This window comes from Hesperophylax consimilis, chromosome 8, assembly GCF_061612785.1.
Source record: "Hesperophylax consimilis isolate HC1 chromosome 8, BYU_Hcon_1.0, whole genome shotgun sequence".
Taxonomy (NCBI): Eukaryota; Metazoa; Arthropoda; class Insecta; order Trichoptera; family Limnephilidae; genus Hesperophylax; species Hesperophylax consimilis.
The window spans coordinates 3,682,762-3,702,936 of NC_142843.1; the positions used below are offsets into that span (position 1 = coordinate 3,682,762).

At 33.8% G+C, this 20,175-nt stretch overlaps 1 protein-coding gene across 5 annotated transcripts in view; it reads left to right on the forward strand.

The window, feature by feature from the left end:
• Positions 1 to 3,942: 3,942 nt before the first annotated feature.
• LOC149421420 (uncharacterized) overlaps positions 3,943 to 20,175 on the forward strand; it is an 82,595-nt gene continuing 66,362 nt past the window's right edge. For 3 of the 5 annotated variants that reach the window (XM_089634758.1, XM_089634761.1, XM_089634762.1), the window contains exon 1: positions 3,943 to 4,047. The gene's annotated coding sequence lies outside the window, so the exon portion shown is untranslated. Of the gene's footprint in view, positions 4,122 to 5,122; positions 5,140 to 20,175 lie in introns of those variants that run through there. The other 2 variants (XM_089634759.1, XM_089634760.1) reach the window with 2 other exon arrangements.

The window sequence follows — 20,175 nt, forward strand, 5'->3', positions numbered from 1 at the left end:
TATTTTACAAATGTATGAACACTTTATCTGGTAAGACTGTACAACCTATAAAACATAATTTTGCATAAAACAAAGTTATCACGAAAACATCAAAGTTTGACCGGTCGGTGGCCGAGTTGACATCACATTTGGGTCCCACCCAGGCGTAGTGTGTTCAATTCCTCGGCTGGCAAGTCCTCCATCACAACACAAGCAAAATTTTCCGCTTACTGTTGTGGTAGTAGGAGATTTTCAAATATTCTCAGGTTATTCGTAACCCGGGACGTTTGCTTAAAAAAAAATATATATATAGAATCAGCTGGTGAAAATTTTGTATCGGCACTCCAAGAGTTAAATTCCCAGGTTTTCTCCCTCTCAAAGCTTGAGGGAATATTACTCCATATCTGGTGCATAAACGAGGACAGGATTTTGCAGTATGTGAAAGTGGATAGTTCAAACGGCAGGGCACGTTGTTGAAGAGTGTCCACTCTATCAGTTCTCCGGGGGCATATTGATGCTGCATGATGCGACGCCGAATACAATTGAATGACTGAAGAATCCGTTTCCCTATGGAGCCACCATCACATTAATCTCAAGAAGAAAACCTCATAAATCAATGGAATTACCACACCGTAACCGTTTCATAGTATATTTTCACTTTTTAACTTGCACTTTCCATTTAAATTTTGTTAAACTGAGACACTGATTACTTTTTGCTACACCGTTTCTCATTATAAAGTCTTAATATTTGAGGGGTACAGAGCGAAGTTTCTATAACTTTCAAAAAGGCATTGGTTTTATCCACGCTGCGAGTATTTGGCACCCGTTGAAACGACAAGAAAAAAACATCCTTGTTTTGTGTCGACGAACAGAAATAATAAAATATTTTTTGTTCAATAGAATGTTTATCATCGAGCCCTAATCTGTAATAGCGGTAATATAATTCACCGACTGAAGCACTGATCTTTTCTATTTCCGACCATTTTTGGGGAGTTATTCCAAACAGTACGGCTATCTGCGGTCCTTCCAACATCATTACAACTTTGCCATATTTGTCTGAAATTTTAATAAGCGCTGTGGAACGAGTGATTCCTCTAAACGTGTTTATCTTGACAGATTCTAACCAAAAACGCGTGATGGGGCCCCAGCCATACGCGTGCATTCGCAAGCGCCGTGCAAATGTCACTTTGGAGGGGTCTCGGCTTTTGAAAATACTTGTTAAACCGGCTGACATGTTTATTTTTTTATTTCACTGCAGAGTTTAATTTTTTATTCACAAAACCATAACATTGAAATGACAGTTGACAGCTGTTTGAAACAACAATCCAATCCAGGTTCCCGCGCCGCAAATAATAAAGTTGCTATCTTCAAATATGTATTGCCGCGCTGTATAAATATGTTGGTAGGTACTGCGGGTACCCAGTTCTGCCAAACAATATATTTTTTTAAATAAACTCCACGTACATAAGTAAAAGATTACTTATTTTTATTACATCCATGATATTACTTGATATCGGTGCCGGAGAACTAGTGAACTAAAATCATCGTAACTTTATAATGCAATATTATAACTACCACTTATTATTTTTATTATTTTTTTTACTTCTAACGGGTGCCGAATGAAGCAACAAATATCTATTTCTTGAAAAAAATATAATGGTAAGCAATGAATGTATTAACTCAACGCTGATAAGATTCATTCATATTATTAGTAGAAAATCTCGATGCTGTTCTTATAAGGAAAGTAATTTAACATTTTATTATTGTAGATTATTTCTTGTTGAAGCTACAATAGCATTATCAAATTTACGGTAATGTGCATTCAATGGAATACTTATTACTTCCCATCCATCCCCTACATCATCTCTTTCCCCTCCCCATTCCCTTACCCTCACAATTTATCCCAACTGGGGTACCGTAGCCCTACTGGTTCCAGAGAGATGGGAGCAGTTTGTACTCTTGTAATCAACTAAAAAAGTTTAATTGCCGATAAAAATTAATTGCGGTTAGGGCTGGAAAAAGGCGATTACTCATACGATGAACTTGAAGTAAAATTAAATCTATTTTCTTTAGAAAAACGCAGGAAGGACTCTTGGATTCCATCTGCATTTTCAAAATCATTAACAGTATAATCACCTACTTTGTTGCAACTCATCCCTTTCAATATCCCTTCCCGTAGACTCAGAAATAATGATTTGCTTTTCCTCAATCAACGCTCCACAAATTATGGATACCAGAATGGCCAGACTTGTTAACTCAAGTTAGGACCTTGAGCTTTTTGATGTAAACCTAAATGATTTTTGTCAGTCAGTACGCAAGTAATATTTTGTATTTATATGGCTGAAGTCGTGAACTTCATCATAACCTTGATCCTGTCTTGACTTGACATTATCTCTATTGTTTTTTGTCTCATTTTTGTCATAACATCTTTTATTGTAACATTTCTCCTTTTCTCAACTTCGTGTAATATGTAATGTGTTAATTAGAGTTCCATGATAACTCAACACAGTGACAATTCAACACACTTTTAAAAAGTGATATAAAGTCATTAGAAACGTGAAATTTTTTTTTAACCTAACCTAAATAACCCAGTTAATAAAGTTTTTGTTTCATCACTTTCCATGATTTTATATAACTTTTTAAAGCTGTGATGAATTATCATTGTGATGATTTATCCGGTTACTGTTAATTAGACATAGTCTATTAGTAAATAAATTTATGTTTAAATAAATTAATAAATTAAACAAAAAAAATCGAAAGGTTTTTTTGGATTCTCTATCATGTGATGTTGATCAGGGCCGGCCGGCCGGCCCGAAGCCAATCGGTGTCTGGCGCTAGTAAAAACATCAAGGGCTCAATGGCGTAGTATTATCTGCGCCTTGGCTCCTTGCTCCTTGGCAAGTCGGCGCCTAGAGCGGACTGCTACATTTCCGCCTGCTCAAGTCCGGCCCTGATGATAAATTCACCAGTTTCCCGCTTGTATTGCGAGTTTCCAGACACCGTGTATTATGATAAAAAAAATAAGTGAATACCTAGATACTCAATTCAGCTACTATTTATACTATGGTAACTTTGGTATTTTACCTTACAGATTGAAAACAATTTTCTTTTAGACACTCATGTTTTAGCAAAGTTAAGTAAATGAAAAATTTCCATAAGTAAATGAAAAGAAAACAAACAGCGTTTTTATTCGATATACAATACATTGTTTATTGTTAATAAGTAGTTAAAATAATAACATTAGATCGAATTTGTATGTATAATAGAACATTTTTATTTAATTTTTTCATAATATTAATTTTTTTTGTTTCTGCCTTTCTTCGGTCACAGCGGTTTGATTTGAATAACATCACTTTCTCATTATCGGTACCTATTCCATTTTTAAATAATGTATACCTATGAAATATTCCAAAAAACACTTTTATGTTTTATTATTATGTAGTTTACTCTCTTTCTTATTTTGATCTTATATTTTGATTGTTGTTATTTATTGGTCAATGATATAAACATTCTTAACATTGTCAAATATGATGTATAAAGACTGAATATAACGCTAGTAAAAATAAAGTAGATTAAATGTTTTAATGGTAGTTGTGGTTATGGTTCCAACTTTACTTAGAGATGAACTTGGATTTTATATTAAGTTTTTGATTAGGTAGTTACACAATATGTAAATTTTAAAAAAATGTATGTCAACTTATGTATGACTGTATCTTTGAGAGAATTTGAATACCAGAAATGACTGTATTAATGGGATTTACAAAGCTTTATTATGAGTGGGTTTTCTATAATTATAATTTTTAAGGATCAAGGAAATCCTCTTATTTTAATATCACGATGATCACACGTCTTCCGCGAACCTGGGGCGGCCCTGCTCCTTCGACCACTGGGGCGGGAGGCTGCGCCCCCCGGCCCCTCCGCCACCGCCCCCGCCCCCGGACAGCAGGCTCTCGCGACAGTGCGCGGCGCGCGGCCTCTCTTCACGCTCGTGTCCCGCGAACAGTGCCAGTGTATAAAACACCTCTCCTGTTATGTTCAGGTGACTAAACACACCGGGACGGACTTGCAGTGAGTTATTTCTTATTTTAGATCAATTAATTTTACCGTTGGACGGCGCTATCGACCGCTCTCGATAAGAACAGGTACCTACCTGGTTTATTACAATGTAGTAGTATTTTAATATCTCTCCACTAACCTAGCCGTGTGCAGCCGTCACGGTAGCACTCCACTTCTATCTCAATAGCAGCTTCCTCCTACCTCCTCTTCGTCGGGACGACGTTTCAACTCGACTGCAATCTGCAGTGTTCAATTGTTCCGCAAAAAACAAAGCAACTCAAAAACTAAACTAAAGTATATACATCCAATATCAGAATAATATTACATATGTTTCATTCATAAATAATGAATATAAAGAGTTTTAAAATACACCTTTATGTATATGTACCACTATTTGACTCAAAGATTTATTTTTATTCCTAAGTAGGTAACTAACCTCAGATCATCCGAGTACCTAACCAACATGTATATTATTATTGATGTAAACATTGTTTCAAATGGTAAGTAAGCAAGTAGTTACTATTGTTTATTCACAATATGGGTAGGTACCCATCTAAAGTTCTAAAGAGTGTTGAAGGTCTAGTTGTCTTAGTGACTGCACACTGCACATTTACGTAATATTTAAATTTTCTTGCTTTCTCAAAGATCCGTACGGTATACGGTATCATTTGGCAATTCCGTTGTCCGCAATTCGCTGTTTGAAATAATTATTATTACCACGAGCACTGTTACCTGAGAATAAAAAAGGGGGCACACCAACTATCTTTCAAAACCATCATATTATAATAATATGTTTCCAGTTGGAATATTATACCGAGTTGAATCTCTTGTCATTATTATTTTTTCCAGTTGGAATAGGCTCAGTTGATGGAATAGTAGAATTAATTCGAGTCTATTACGGATTTACCGATATTCTGACGTTTTCTGATGATTGCATTATTTGATATACGAATACTGTTGTTCTGTACTTACTTGTGTATGTATGTATGTATGTCCATATGCAATGAATAAGTACCTAGCAAACCTCAATATTACGAAGGCAGCGTTTGCCGTGGGATGTGTTTATTTGTTGTATTCAACTGCCATCTGTCTTGTGATATTCCGGTAAGTGTATATAGGTATATGCACATTAACATATTGTAATTGTAGAATTTAACATATTATGACGTTTATAAATAGATCGAATATAAATATTTAATTTATCAGAGTAGCTATCTAAGCCATTCTTTGGCATTTGATTTGAATACAGATAGGGAAATAATGCATCAGTAATGAAACTGACGGGCAATGAGGCAATAGTTGGTTTTACGTCGCTGAATTGCATTTCGTAATAGCGAATCGGATCGGTGCCACAAAACAATTCCAAAAATATACAATGTTTCGTTATAAAAAAATACAGACGTAAATAAGTACTATTTCTCAACAAAACTGCCAATTTATTTTGCATTCAATTCCTACAAGTAATAGAAATGTTATGTACAATGGACAAACACAACAGACGAACCCTAGGTAAGGAATTATTACGAACTGTCTGTGCAAAGTGTGCAGTAGTATTTTTTATAAACTTTCTTTCCACTCATTGGCACTTTCCACTCATTTCCACTCGTTGTCAGAATCAATAATAGTGACGCCCCCGACTGCAAATATTATACGTTTGCACATCTGTAATCTATGCCAAAGCACGTCGTTGTCAGAATTAAAAGGTTACATCATGTCAATAATTTATATTTCATCGAAAGTGACACTTCACTCCACAATGTAGGTACTTACAGTGGAAAATTTGTGAGTTGAAGCACAGAAACAACCGAATGATGTGCTTTGGCGGCGTTATGAAATTTGCACAAACCATTTCTAAAAAAAGCGTTAGACACGAAGCAGAACCAAATGGTAAAATGTTTTTAATTTGTTATTCAAGGAAATTCGTGAAACTTCACTTCAATGTTCAATGCTATGTTAATGAGTTTCGTTATCTCTGGTAGGAGTGGTAGGTACCTACTAGTTACCAAAATACGATGACACATTATTTTGTTATCATAAAAAATGACTAAAGAGGCCTTGAGAATGAAAGTACCTAGGTACCTACCTACAGATTTTCTTTATAGGGGTCGTTTCACTAGCAACATTTATAAGGAATATTGATGTGCATAAAAAATCGGAGCGTAGGTACCTTTTATGTTTGGATAAGCCCGTTTCAACGATAATAAAATATATTTTTTTAATAAGTATTTTATATTATTAAATTTAGTCTACTCTCACCCTGGCGGTGGCTGGTTAGAAATGCGCCGAAATGCAATTGAAATAATAATATAATCAATTTGTTTATTATCATCTTATTGCAAAAAATCTAAATTTAGCACACATCTTTGCACTTCGTTCTACAGTAGAACTATCACCAAATGCTTTCACTGTCACCACGGTGAGAGATCAGTATTCACAATAGAAATGTTGCTGGAAAAGTCATTAGCTATATAAAGTAACCAGATTTGATTAGATAGGTAATTTCCAAGATTATCTACCGCCCTCCCATTTCCTCACACCCCTTCATTCAATTCCCCTGTTAGGGTTGGCACCTTATTGTCTAAGGTTAGTGCTCCATTATAATATATTATGTTGATTACAGAAGTATACGAAGGAAATAAATAAGACATAAATATTTACAAATGCAGGCAAGCAAATCAATTAACTGGTAAGTTTATGATACATTCCACAAAAAAAGTAAATTGGTTCTTCGCCGCTTGTTAAGTTCAAATAATGTAGTTTTTAAATTTGTATCTCCTTTGGTAACAAGCTTTTCGGGAAAAAAACCTTTCAACAATGGTCTGAATTTATCAACATGAATATTGTATAGCAGACATTTGGCATATTTTTTTTAAAATTATGGGTATTCAATTACAAAGTTAACATTAACGATTGTGGCAGACATATTTTTTTATTTCTTTTTAAAAATAAAACGTGTTTTCAATCACAGTAATTTCTTTTGTAATTTTATTATATAGTCGGACGGCCTGATACGCAATCTAATTAGTTTTGTGTTTATCGTCCCGTGTTCATACATCTCGTGATTGTGATTATTTTTTCTTTGGGAGTTCCTTAGACATCATCCCTATGTTAGTTTTAAGGCGATGCCATACGTGGTAATGCAAAATCATGTGTTTTTGGTTTGTAAATTTGGTCGCCTAGAAATGTTCCAGATGCTTTAATTAAATACTGCGAGTAAAATACATCCTGGCCTTTAAAATAATCGAGTATTTTTTAGATAAGTCTTTTTATAAGCCCAGAAAAAAATAATGTATAAGGCCTATGAAAACTGCTTTAAAGTTCAAAATCTCCTACTTACGAACCCATTTTCGGTTATGATTTTATTGTATAATGTGGAAAATTAAGTTATTCATAAAATGATCGAAAAAAAATTAAATATTTATGCCTGAACATCCACAAAATAAAATAAAAGGCACCTTTTGGCCATGTTTTTTTCTTGTATAAATCAAAACAGGCGGATGGTGTTAAGCGGGAATTTAAACCTTATCGCCATCTACGTAATGTTGTTATTGATAGCGGCTCAATTTAAAATATTACACGACGTAGTGCATCGCCTTAAGTATAAAAATATATACTTACATTCAAATGTATTGTTTGCTTCACCGTCATAAAATAACAAGTCTGTTATCCGTGTGTAAGATTTCAGGGCAGGCCCTATTCGTGGGGACGATTGGAGCAGTTCCCTCCGGGCGCCGAATTGCCAAGACGCTGATAATTCCTAACACCCAACAGTCCTAAATCATCTCCCTTGAAGAAAAAATACATAGGTATCATCTGAATATTATTGATACCGTGAATTTGAACAATTCGAATATTTCAAAGGTAATTTTCAAATTCTGTTTTTATTTAAGTTCTGTTAAGAAACTAGCCCATACTCATATAATAACAGAACTTGAATAGGACTTTCACAGAACCCGAAAACGAACGTTGAAATTTGATACATTGTTCAAATTTTCCGAAACAACCCGTCCTTATGACTGGAACAGAACCTTCACAGAACATGAAAATCACCTTTGAAATATGACGAATTGTTCAAAATTTGTGAAACAACCCGTCCTCAATGTTCGTTTGTTCAAAATCTTAAATCTCCGATAGCTCTTCACCGATTGTTTTTAAATTAGGACACAGCGTTGCATTCGAATACGCGTGTGTTTTTATATACCTATATTATATAGATATTCAGTTGGACGTAAAAGCAGCACGTGCTATTGTTTCTCTATCTGCACAGACCATAGACATATGAATATTAGTAGACCTGCCCTAAGTGATTAAAAGCGTATTATCCCCACTCCCCATACCGGTTCCATTGGAGCCGGCTGGGCTCGCGTATGGCCTCAAGTGAAATTTGAAAACGTGACGTCATCATTCTTGTGCGAACTATGGTCGAGGCATCATTGGTTCATTTTACGAAATAACACGGCAAAATGTTGACTTGTGATATGAAAACTTGTAAAAATAGATGTGAAAAAGAGAATAAACCCAATTGTCGTATTACATTCCATAAGTAAGCATTATTTTACTTTATTTTAAGCTTATTCACACCGTATTATATGGATCAGTTTTAGAAACATATACTATCACATCACAATGTAGCGATTCTCAAGTGTGCTCATCGTTGTTTACTGGGGTAAGTAAATTATGAAACATTTGTAAAAGTGTCTTAACTAAATACTCTGAAACTAACTACGACTCTGCATATAGAAGAAATTTACTTTGCCGAATTTGGACTTCGCAAATTAGTTCATAACGTGGCGAGTAATTTGCGCTCCCATGTAAAAATGTCTATTCATTCAAAAGCAGATTTTACTTTTAAGAAGTAAATGGTGATATTATAATGCGAGATGCCTATTTACTGTCAGATTGATTTATTGACGAATCACAGTCAGCTTAACCCCTTCGTTCTTCAACAGTTGATTTTACCCCTCGCCATTATCTTCTCGTCTATTAATTCCTATGTCTGTGGCACAGACAGACTGAGTCACAGCAACGTTTAGTATTGAATAACGTATTATGTTGCGTTTGCGTATTATAAATTTGCTTTGCTTTATTTTGTAGTATTGTTTGGAAAATGTTAAAGATGGCGAAACATCAATAAGCTTTTTCTACGTAGCCTTACTGGGGTAATTTATTTTGAACAGTTTCAAATACATTGTATTGTATTCTGCCTCATGTGTGCCAGTAGGAGTGGGTGCACTATTTAACCAACCAAAATAATGTGTTAACTATTGTTGAGGGATTGAACTCTGAACAGTGAAGTATCTAAGCAAGCCAGTATAATATGAACCCAACTGTCCAGCCGTTAGCCGTTAGCCGTTCAACCGTTCAGCCGATCTGGTAACTCGAAAGCGGATTAACCACTAACCAGTCGATGCCTCTGACTGATTTTGTTGTTTCCGGTTATTAAGTTAGAGATTGCGCACGCAATAGAAAGATATACACTTTATTCTAAAGGCAGTGCAAAAACTTTCCTATGTTCCTGACTTTTAATTTTTCATAACGCGGCTTCACCGATGTTTGATAACACCTTCGGAAGGTGAACAGCTGTCACGCGTAATAAGAATCACACAGAAAAAATGATTGTAATAAACCGTTTACTTTTAAATTAGATTTTAATAATACGTACCGATTATTAGATATTAAAAAAAACTTTTAAGTACCTACACTAAAATGGAGTTCTATAAATTAAACATGATTACAATAAATAAATGATTATGACAATCAGTTCTTGTGCCACTGTTTAGCTGCAAAATTTGAGTCGATTTCTTTTTTATCAAATTATTGTACCACAAATTAATCATACATTTACGGTATATACATTGTTTCTTATTTTATTAAAATTTGGGAAGATACAAGGAATAAAGAATCTCTTCAAATTATTGGGAGTCCTTCTAATAAATTAGCAACACACATTTTTCACCACGCAAAAAAAATGAAATCTATCTGCCATTTTAGAAATTTCATTAAACTGCACCATTCCTCTTGTCATGCTATACTGTGCTAGAACATCTGTTTTGCCGGGTGGTAGCAATGAACAAAATTCATGCTAGTGTTGGAAATTTCGCGTTTCAATTACGGTAGGTGTTTGTATTGTCACAGTGGGGGGCTAATGACCCTTCCACCCCCTGCCGTTTGTTCCAGCTAGTATAATATACTAACAGTTAAACAGTAGCTACGCCACTGTCACATTTAATCACCATCTTTTTTCTAACATGATGTCCAAGACATGATTTCCAATGTTTCAAATGAAATATTTAAAAAAAATATTTAGGAAGTTTTTATTTTTATTTTTTGGAACACCTTAATGATTAAAACCTTTAATTGTAACATTTAATCATTGAATACAATAATAGCGACTCTCAAACGAAAATTTAGAGCAGAAAAATCAAAAAAAGATTTGATCGCATCTATGAAATGACAATCCTTGATTCAATTTTTAAATGCGACCGGATCTTTTTCTGTTTCATATTTTCGTCTGAGAACCGCTAATATTATAATATAAGATTTTCACGGCCAAAAGTATTTTTGTTATTTGTTTTTGGGGTGTTATGCCGTGTTGCGCTAACTCCTTCTTTATCCAACGTTTCGGACAGCATTGCAGTGTCCATCATCAGGGCAGATGTGTTATTTTGATAAATGCAATTTGCAATTTGATAATTGCAAGCCAGAGGTCTTGGGTACATTTTCAAAATGCGACCAAACTCTTTTTTGATTTAAAACTGTTTTAAAAAAATCATGTTTTTACTTGTCACAGGTGACATTTAAATAATATGGGTATATCGAAACACACGCGAATTCGAATGCAACGTTTTGTTAACATTTCAAAGCACTCGGTGAAGAGCGTTCGGAGAATTAAGAAATTGAACAAACGATCACTTACATTTTTATTTATGTGGATTATTTTGGTAATTGTTGCCAAATAATAATTTCCCCGAATACAAATGAACAGTAAGTAGGTAAACAATGATGGATTAGCATAATTGAAGTGAAATTACTCGCAGCATTATTATAATTTTAAAAGGCAGCGACTTTCTTCTTACGCGATGCGAGACATGCCGGAACAGTGGCCAGTTAGTTTGCTCCAACAAACAAACAACTAGCCCCACTTCTCTATGGAAATATCAATCATATCCGAGTACAGCATTGGCCCGACGCGCGATGCTCAAGCGCAGACTGATTGTCTGCTGACCGCATAAGTTCGAAATCAACGGTAGATTCACCACATTCTCTCCATCCCTATCGTTTTTCGCTAATAGTGATGGACATATTCGAAACATTGTAAAATTATACATTTATGTCTCGAATTAATAACTTTATTTTTTTATATCCCAAGAAACGTCTGTAAAAACTGCTGTCGTTTTTATTATCTACCAGACCCGTGAAAAAACCAATAGGTAATAATTATTTCAATTTTGAAAAACACAATTTATATTATGTTATAGGTAGGTACTTTATCGTTTGTCTGGAATTTGTTCAGTTTCAATTTTGAAAATTACACTTAAATTTAAGTTCTAAAGTTCATTGAACCTGAGTTACAAACATTAATAAAAATCTTCTTTTTGTGCATTGAGGAAAATTATTTACTTCAGGGACTATTTTATCTTTGGGGATGCTGTGTGGAGGCTCTTTTTAATGAAAAGAAGTTGCTCAGTTTTATAGCTTCCATGAACGGTGTACCCAGCTCCACCCCCCTCAAATTCTTAATTCTAATGTGATCGAACATCTCCATTAGATTCACTACTGTAATTTGTTAAAATAAAAAATGATTTAATCGATTAAATTAATTGTATATTATATAAATTTCGTGTGAAACGTCACTTACAAGGAAACTTACTGAAAAAAATGAGCTAATTTATTATTATTTTTTTCAAATTATTGTTAATTTGGTTAAAAACGGGATTGCAGGCCATTAACTATTGAATTAATAGGTATCCTGATAAACTTTTAGCAAAATACGTTTAATTAGCTCATAAAAATCCTAAAATTTTCGCATTTCGTCATTAAATATTATCAAAGCATATGCAGATGCATGAACCTGTTCCGATATACTAGGAATTTTCTAAAAGTTTATCAGGAAAAGCCTGCAATCCCGTTTTTGCAAAGCCGGATTTCCAATAATTTGAAGAGAATCCTCAATAAATTAACACTTATTTTTCTCCGTGCACGAACCTTATGCGCGAGATAAACGGACTCCAAAGCGTAGATCCGCCGGTAGTATTGGTACCTAAAGCAAGAAAACCGCAGAAAGATTACACTAAGGCCCCAATAGCCCATTATATCATACTTGTACGTAACATTATCTATCTAGTTCATTGTCTTGAAAGTACCTACTCCAGTTCAACTGTGATGTGCGACTGGCTAAGTAGGACGCATCTAGAACCGCTTTGGACAACAATAAATTACATAATGTATTCTCTTTATTGAACTTTGTAAACCCAATGTTCGAAACTCATTCTATGAACTTTTTGATCGTTTTGCTGTAGATAGCCTATTGTCATTATTTAAAGCTTGGTTGGCACATTTACATTTGTACATTGTACATAGGTACTTGATTATATTATGTTTTATTATATTGGGGACTTAGTCAAGGTTCTTATATCTTAAATATATGACTTAATACGGGTTTTTTGAACAATTCTTTAAATTACAAATTTAATTTTCTAGTTCTGTGAAATATTTTTTCAAGTTCTTATATGATTATAGTTCTGTCAATCAATTATCCAATAATGCTATAATAACAGAACTTGAATAGGACTTTCACATAACCCGAAAATGAGCGTTGAAATTTGATGAATTGTTCAAATTCTCCGAAACGACCCGTCCTAAAGGCGTGTAGGAATTTGAACAATTCATCATATTTGAAAGTTAATTCATGTTCAAGTTCTGTGAAAGTCTGTGAAAGGGCCTCCTGTGTAAGGTTAATGTAAAAAAGTACAATGAAACAACCGGCCCATGGTGAAATAATAACAGAACTTGAATCGAACTTTCACAGAACTTGAATTTTAACATGAAAATTGATGAATTTACTGTTCAAAAACTGAAACAACCCATCATAGTCTGCTCTCTTACCCGTTCGTTTATTTTGTGATCCCCAGGTCACTCTATGGTACTTTATCAAGTACGTACCTAGAATCTAAGTTAGATTATCTAACCCTTGTTTTGGAAAAGTTTTGATCGGCTTTTGAACAAAGCAACTCTTAAATTTCTCAGATTAAAGCACACCTAATAAAAAAAAGTTAATTTTATAATACAATAGAATTGGCTACGTATTTAAATTATATTTGATCTCCTTGTGATAAGTGCATTCCTAACAGATAAGTATTTTATTCAACTTTCATTAGCTATCATTTTTAAATAGTAGGTTAATGATTCCAGCTGATGTTGTTTTGAAAATAATTAGTCATTGCAACTACCGAAGTGCATTGGCAGATTCCAACTAGAGTCGTTTTAGCATCCGCCGGCTTAGCTTTCCGTCTCAGATTATATTTTATAGTAAAACTCATCTATTCCTGGGAACCAACAGACACAGATTAGCTCGGTTTATCTTATTCGCCTTAGCGTAAATTGTTACTTTCTTCCGACTAATCGGATTAATTTTGCAGATACTGGGGCACAGTTAGGTACTTTTATTAAAGTTTTTAGCCATAAATAATGTAATAAACAACTTTTTTTAAATACAGGTGTAGTCACTTATTATGTTACAGCCGATATGAAATAACTAAAAATAACTAAGGGTATTTTTCTGTGGAAATGGAAATTCATTTGTAATCCTTTGAATTTCATAATGGTTCTTTCTTGAAGTAACTACCCACACAACACAAAAGTGTAGGTCAACGTATTTGTAGGTCAACGTATTTGTAGGTCAACTTAGTACATCTGTGGTTAAATAAAGGGTCTACCTTCCTACCTGATATAATTTGTGAGACACTGTTGACGCCACAATATACATCTCCCCCTAACACATGTTCCTGCATTCTCCCAACCTTATTCCCAATTGACATTTAAAAAATATATTTATTAATTATCAGTCTGTTAAGAAAACCGGTACAGTGAACATGTTCCCTCAGTGCGTTTAGTACGAATCGACCCCGCAGTGTCCCTTAAATACATAATATCGATCGAAATGAAAAAGGTTAAGTCAGAATCCTTTCCATTCTAACTGTTAACCACATCCACCCCAATAATTGTGTCAAACATTGATTACTGTCAGCCACAAAACCACAAACTGATTCACATACAATATTGCGACTATAGAGAGTCTATATTACCATTTAAGAGGAAGCTACAAGCCAAAAATGTGTATATTCTTGGTATACCTTATATTGTAGGTAATAGGCATTAAAATCGCTTGACAAACGTAGTCTAGAAACGTTTGATTTCAAGCACAATACTAGTTTTTGTTAATTTTGTAAATAATTTTATAAGAAAGCAAAAAAGTTAATCACGTGAAACTGTCATAGATAATCTTAGCTATAATACTGTATTTTTTTAAAAGTTATTTCCTTTACGCGTTCATACATTTCTATTGAAAATATATATTTTTTAGTAGTTCATATTTATTTATTTTTTGAGTACTTAATTTATTTTTTATTTGTATTCTACTCAAGCGAAACGATAGGAAAACTTTCAATTTATCTAAAGCATATTTTTCGGTATTCATAATGTACCCCAATTCGTTATAAAGATTAATCAAAATAGTGATTTAGCACCAAGCTTCGCCTTAATGTCGGTAGTACCAACATCTCGTACCTACAAGATTGTTTGCAATTTTTATTTAATATTCGTTTTATCACTCCAAATTTTATTATTTAGTAATGGAACCTTTGATTTGTAGACAGTAGTTACAAACATGCATAGACTTTTAGCTGTTAACTGCTCAATCACAAAAAAAAATTTTTTTAGGTTTCTTCTCGGGAAAATGATTGTAAAGTTGGTACCTACTTCAGGCCAACAACAAAGGAGGATTTTTTGCGTCCAAATTCTTCAGGCCTTGAAAATGCCAGGTTTCTGATGAAACGATAAAACTATCCTGAGTTTCATCGTGAGTATTTTTTGGGTTATTTATTTACATATTTACTATTATTGGCATTGACAAAATTATATTTCATAATGTTTTCCCAACTTGTATTTCCCGTGCTGGGGAATAAATTTTACATTTTCCGTGTTTTATTTTATTTTATTCAATTTACATTGTAATATACACTAATACCTATTTCACTAGTTAGGATTTGTGCTACAATTTTTTGTATTTCTTAACTCGGCGCCCTTGGGGTGATTTTGCACAAAAAACGGTGCTATACAAATCATCCAAACATTATTATCTTAAAGCTAATATAGGTAATTTGTTTTGATTATACTTATATAATGAATGAACTCAAATTTACTTTGAATTCGAGTGTCATTTTCGAAATTGGAACTGATTGTGTTAAGAAATCAGAGAGGCTATTAAGTGCCTACTTATAAAATAATGTTTTGACAGAAAATTATTTCAATTGTCATTTTCAAAATTGGATCTCATGTGTGAAGAAATCAGGCATGCGATAAAGTACCTACTTACAATATAATTTTTTTATACCAGAAAATTATTTTGATTCTAAATTTGAAACGTGTACTTACGTATTTCTATGGTTTAAATTTCTTGGAGTTAATCTTGACAAGTAAACGCTGATTTCGTGATTTTTCAAGGGTCTTCGCTATTAATAATAATTTGTTACAATATTTGACAAGGGGTAATGCTCCCGACTAGCAATCTGCAGGTCGCGGGTTCAAATCTCGGCTTGCGCAAGTAAATTTTACTTGATGAATGTGTGTTATTTCACAATTTATTAATCAATAAGAATATATAGTATACTTGCATCGTGTATCATCTAATATTTTTTTTATTAATTTTGCTAAAAAGCCATTTGATCGCCACAAAAGCTTTGAGTAGCAGTCGGTCGGTCCGTCGGTAGTTCCGTAGAGCAAAGTGGCTGCGTCCCCCTGCCCCGCGCGCCCGGTGCACCGCCGCCCCGCCAGAGATCACCTTATTAGGAGACGCGGCCGGGACAAGTCCTCACCACGCACTGAGTCTTAGGCAATGCCACTAGGGTACCTACCTTTGGAAGAGACAGTATAATGTCGATTAACAGGGAAGATTCAAAAAACAAAACAAAAAAATTAATTAAAAAAAAAAACTCAATGGCGGGAATATATTTTTAATATATGTTTAAATGTTAATATTTTACAAGAGTCCCAACTGCTCCCAGCCATCTGGAGCCAGTGAAACTGTTTTATCCCCGATTGGGGTACGTTGTGAGACTGTAGGTATGGGGAAGGGGAAGGAGATGGAGAATATGAAGGTAGCGAAGTACCTGGCTATTCAGATCTAGTCACCAAACACGGCTTAAGCCATTTCAAGCAACGTTTCAATTTTGAATAGTGATCTTACACCAGGGCGATACTGAGAGTATCTTCCATTTTTAAACGAACCGCAAATATACTATAGTATTTTAAATGAATAAATTGTAACACAAAAATGAATGCTCGAATCACGCTAGCCTCAATCTTTATTCCTATGAAAACTTGAAGTAAATTTTTCTTACAAAAGTTTATAGTTTACTTTGTTTTTGTAAAAAACACATTTTAAAATTTTAAAAACATGGTTTGACTGAGGATTGAACCTACCTTTCCAGGGATCGGAGTCAACCTTGTTACCGACATTGCCAGATGTCGATCGTGTACTGACATTTATTTTTTAAATTAACTAATAACTATAATTTCATCCGATTTCAGAGAAATGCATATATGTCGGCGCGTATGTGCGCGATTGATGTCAACACTGATAGAATGCAATGTCATCGACAACGAGTCTGGCTGCTGACTTTTAGGTCGATCAGATATTGGGAAGTAGGTTAATTTCCACTTCAAAATTTGCATTCAGTCATTAGCGAAAACAAAAATTCAAATGGATGTATTTAAAAATGAGTCGCTGCCGGATAACTCAGCTGTTTATTGTACTTTAAATGCGTCGAAGTGTGGACCCGGCTCCAATAGTTCCTTAACCCTTAGCTTTCCGATAAATTATAAAAAAGTAATTTTAAAATTTTAATGTAATTATTTTTTTGTAAAATGTGATGTAGATTCCTCAGTTTCCCGCTTGTAGATACTATAGTTCCCGGACACCGTGTATAATCGAACAATGGAAAAGTAAATTTTGAATAACCGGGATTATTTTTATCTATCCCAGTAAATCGAGAGTCTACATCTCGTTTCTTGGCGGAGAGTTCGTATTTTTAAATGCTCCGATATGGCTCTGCCGCCGAGAGCTCGTCCCTCTTCTCTTTCCGTCACAGGCATCGCTAATAAGAGAGAGGGAGAGGCTGCGACGGACCTACCGGCGGTAGGTGGGTGCAACATGCGACAGTGCTGACCTCTAGCTGTGGCAGTGACAGGAAACTGGGGACTCACAAAGCTTTTCCTGTCCTTTTGTTTCCCGATAGTTTAAATCCATTGCAAAATAATTGATCGCCCAATTATTGAGTTTAGATTTATGTACCAGGAACTTCAGGATTGTACAATGTTTATTTCTGTGACAATTGAACACAAAACTTAACAATATATTGATTTTCACAACGTTTTACATAAAATATCTATGTGTGCAGTCAAGAGTTGCTATTACCTGCAGATAATGTGAATACAACCTTTTTTAAATGTTCTTTGATAGGTTAGGTAAGATTTTGTCAATCTATAATATGTTCATTCATAAGTATTCCTTGTTTTCAAAAGTTACCCACATATTACAATAAAGTCCCGTACGGCTAGATAGCAGTTTATCGATGGGTTCTCAGTATTATATAGATACCAAATATCAAAACAAAAGTTAATGTAAAATAACGAAAAAGGGCACTGCTAAAGAAGGACATCATAGAAGAAAAATATTCGTATTAAAAAATGTTTAAAATTCATTTTTGCAGCAAGCACTTCTTTCTGAAAATTGCAAGTCCATGTGTTTTTTTATTAAATCGGGTACACTTATACAGTATCGCTAATAATTCATTAAGACTTTCTTCAAATTATCTCTAATCCGGTTAAAAACGGGATTGCATTAATTACGAATGAATTAACGAGTTTCTTGATAATCGTTTACTAAATTATGAATATATTATCATGATGTGGGAACATGTGTTTCGTCGAGTTATATTATGATTGATCGTGTTATATTATGATTGATCGTGTTATATTATGCATGATTGTGTTATATTATGATTGATCAACCCTGAAATTCTCGCCAAAATAAAATTTTACGTAGGTACCGACTAGAACTACGAGGCAAAGTGCTACATTTTTCTGTGACAATTTTAAAACCAACTATGAAGCTCATACACCTATAAATAGACTACATCATTTGGGCAATAAATTTGGGAATATTGTAGACATGTTTAAAGATTCCGTATTAGTTATAAAACGAAATCTTTTTAATCATTTTACTGAGATGTATGAATTCACAACTCCGTAGTGAATACACTTTTGTTTTTATATTTATATGTTCCGTAATACATATTTAGCTTTCCGTAATCCACACTATTAATTTGAATTTGCTTTAATTTAATCAAAAATCATAATTTATTGTAAATTATGTAACACAACTGTATTACTTGTTAACTACTTTTGTAAAAGCCCATTAGGGCGTAAATAAATAAATAAATATTATTCATGATTGTGTTATATTATGATTGATCGTGTTATATTATAATTGATCGTGTTATATTATGATTGATCGTGTTATATTATGATTAATCGGGTTATATTGTTACAGACCGTGTCAATCAATCACAACAAAATCACGACGGATTTTTGTGAACACGTGTTTCAAAATCGTGATAATATATTCGTAATTTACTAAAAGTTTATCAGGAAACCTGCAAAAAAAGAGATTTATGAATCCCTATGCCCCTATAATATCGGGACGTAATTTTAGTAAGGTTTTACTTGATAATATAGCACAATATTCCCCACAGTTAAAAGAAACTCAAACGGTGAGGTCTGGTGTCATGTAATATGCACATTTTAATTTATTTTCTATTTAAGTTCATCGTAATTATTATCATCAATGTTTGAAATACCAATCGAACTTTTTTCACCTGAAAATATTAATAAATAGTAAGCGGAAATATTGCTTGTGTCGTGATGTAGGATTTAGCCAGGTGAGGAATTGAACTCACGACGCCTGGGTGGGACCCAGACGCGATGCCAACTCAGCCACTGACAGGTCAATAACTACTTATGGTCAATATGGTAATAACTACATACTAGTATGAATTACAAAAAGGTTCCTTGTTTTTTTTGTAAACTAGTTACCAGTTAAGCTACTATGGCTTGCTCCTAAGTACAGTATATTTATTTACACTGTAAAACTTAACGTAGTATGATGTAATATTATAATGATATTAATATTAATAGTAACATTCATATTGCCCGTTAGCCGAAAGAAGAAAGTAGACAATCACGATTCCCATGCATAAAACATATCTTTATAAAACGTAATAATTATAATACCTCATTCAAACCCAGTAGATAGTTAAATTTTCACCAAGTAACAACTGTCTGGTACATAATAATACTATAATTTATTTTTGAATAATTGACTATCAAAAGTAATGGAATTAAGTTATTTAAATAAAGCATTAAATTCGTGTTGTATAATTTATGCGGAATTATATGGACACAGCATTAATTTGACAGAGAATAAAGCAAAACACGCATTTTATATAAGGAAATCCGGATGATTGACCGTCGACGACTGTAAATTGAATGTTATTTCGCGGCGTCGCAATACATAATTCCAAATTTAAAGATACTATTTTTTATTTTTTAAATATGGTGTTAGAGTAATCTATTGTTTTTATAGCCTGTAAAAGATAAGTAGGTACTTTGTCTCCCAACGACAAAATATTCCGCAGTAAATTAATTTTGCATAATAACAATTTGCGATGAACATAGTGTTGTGAGTACCATTTCGGAATGATTATTCGAAGAATCGAAATCATACCAACACGTTGTATGCCAAATTTTTAAAACGTGCTCTCATGCTGTTCAGAGCACCAATAATTACATTAGCTTATCGAA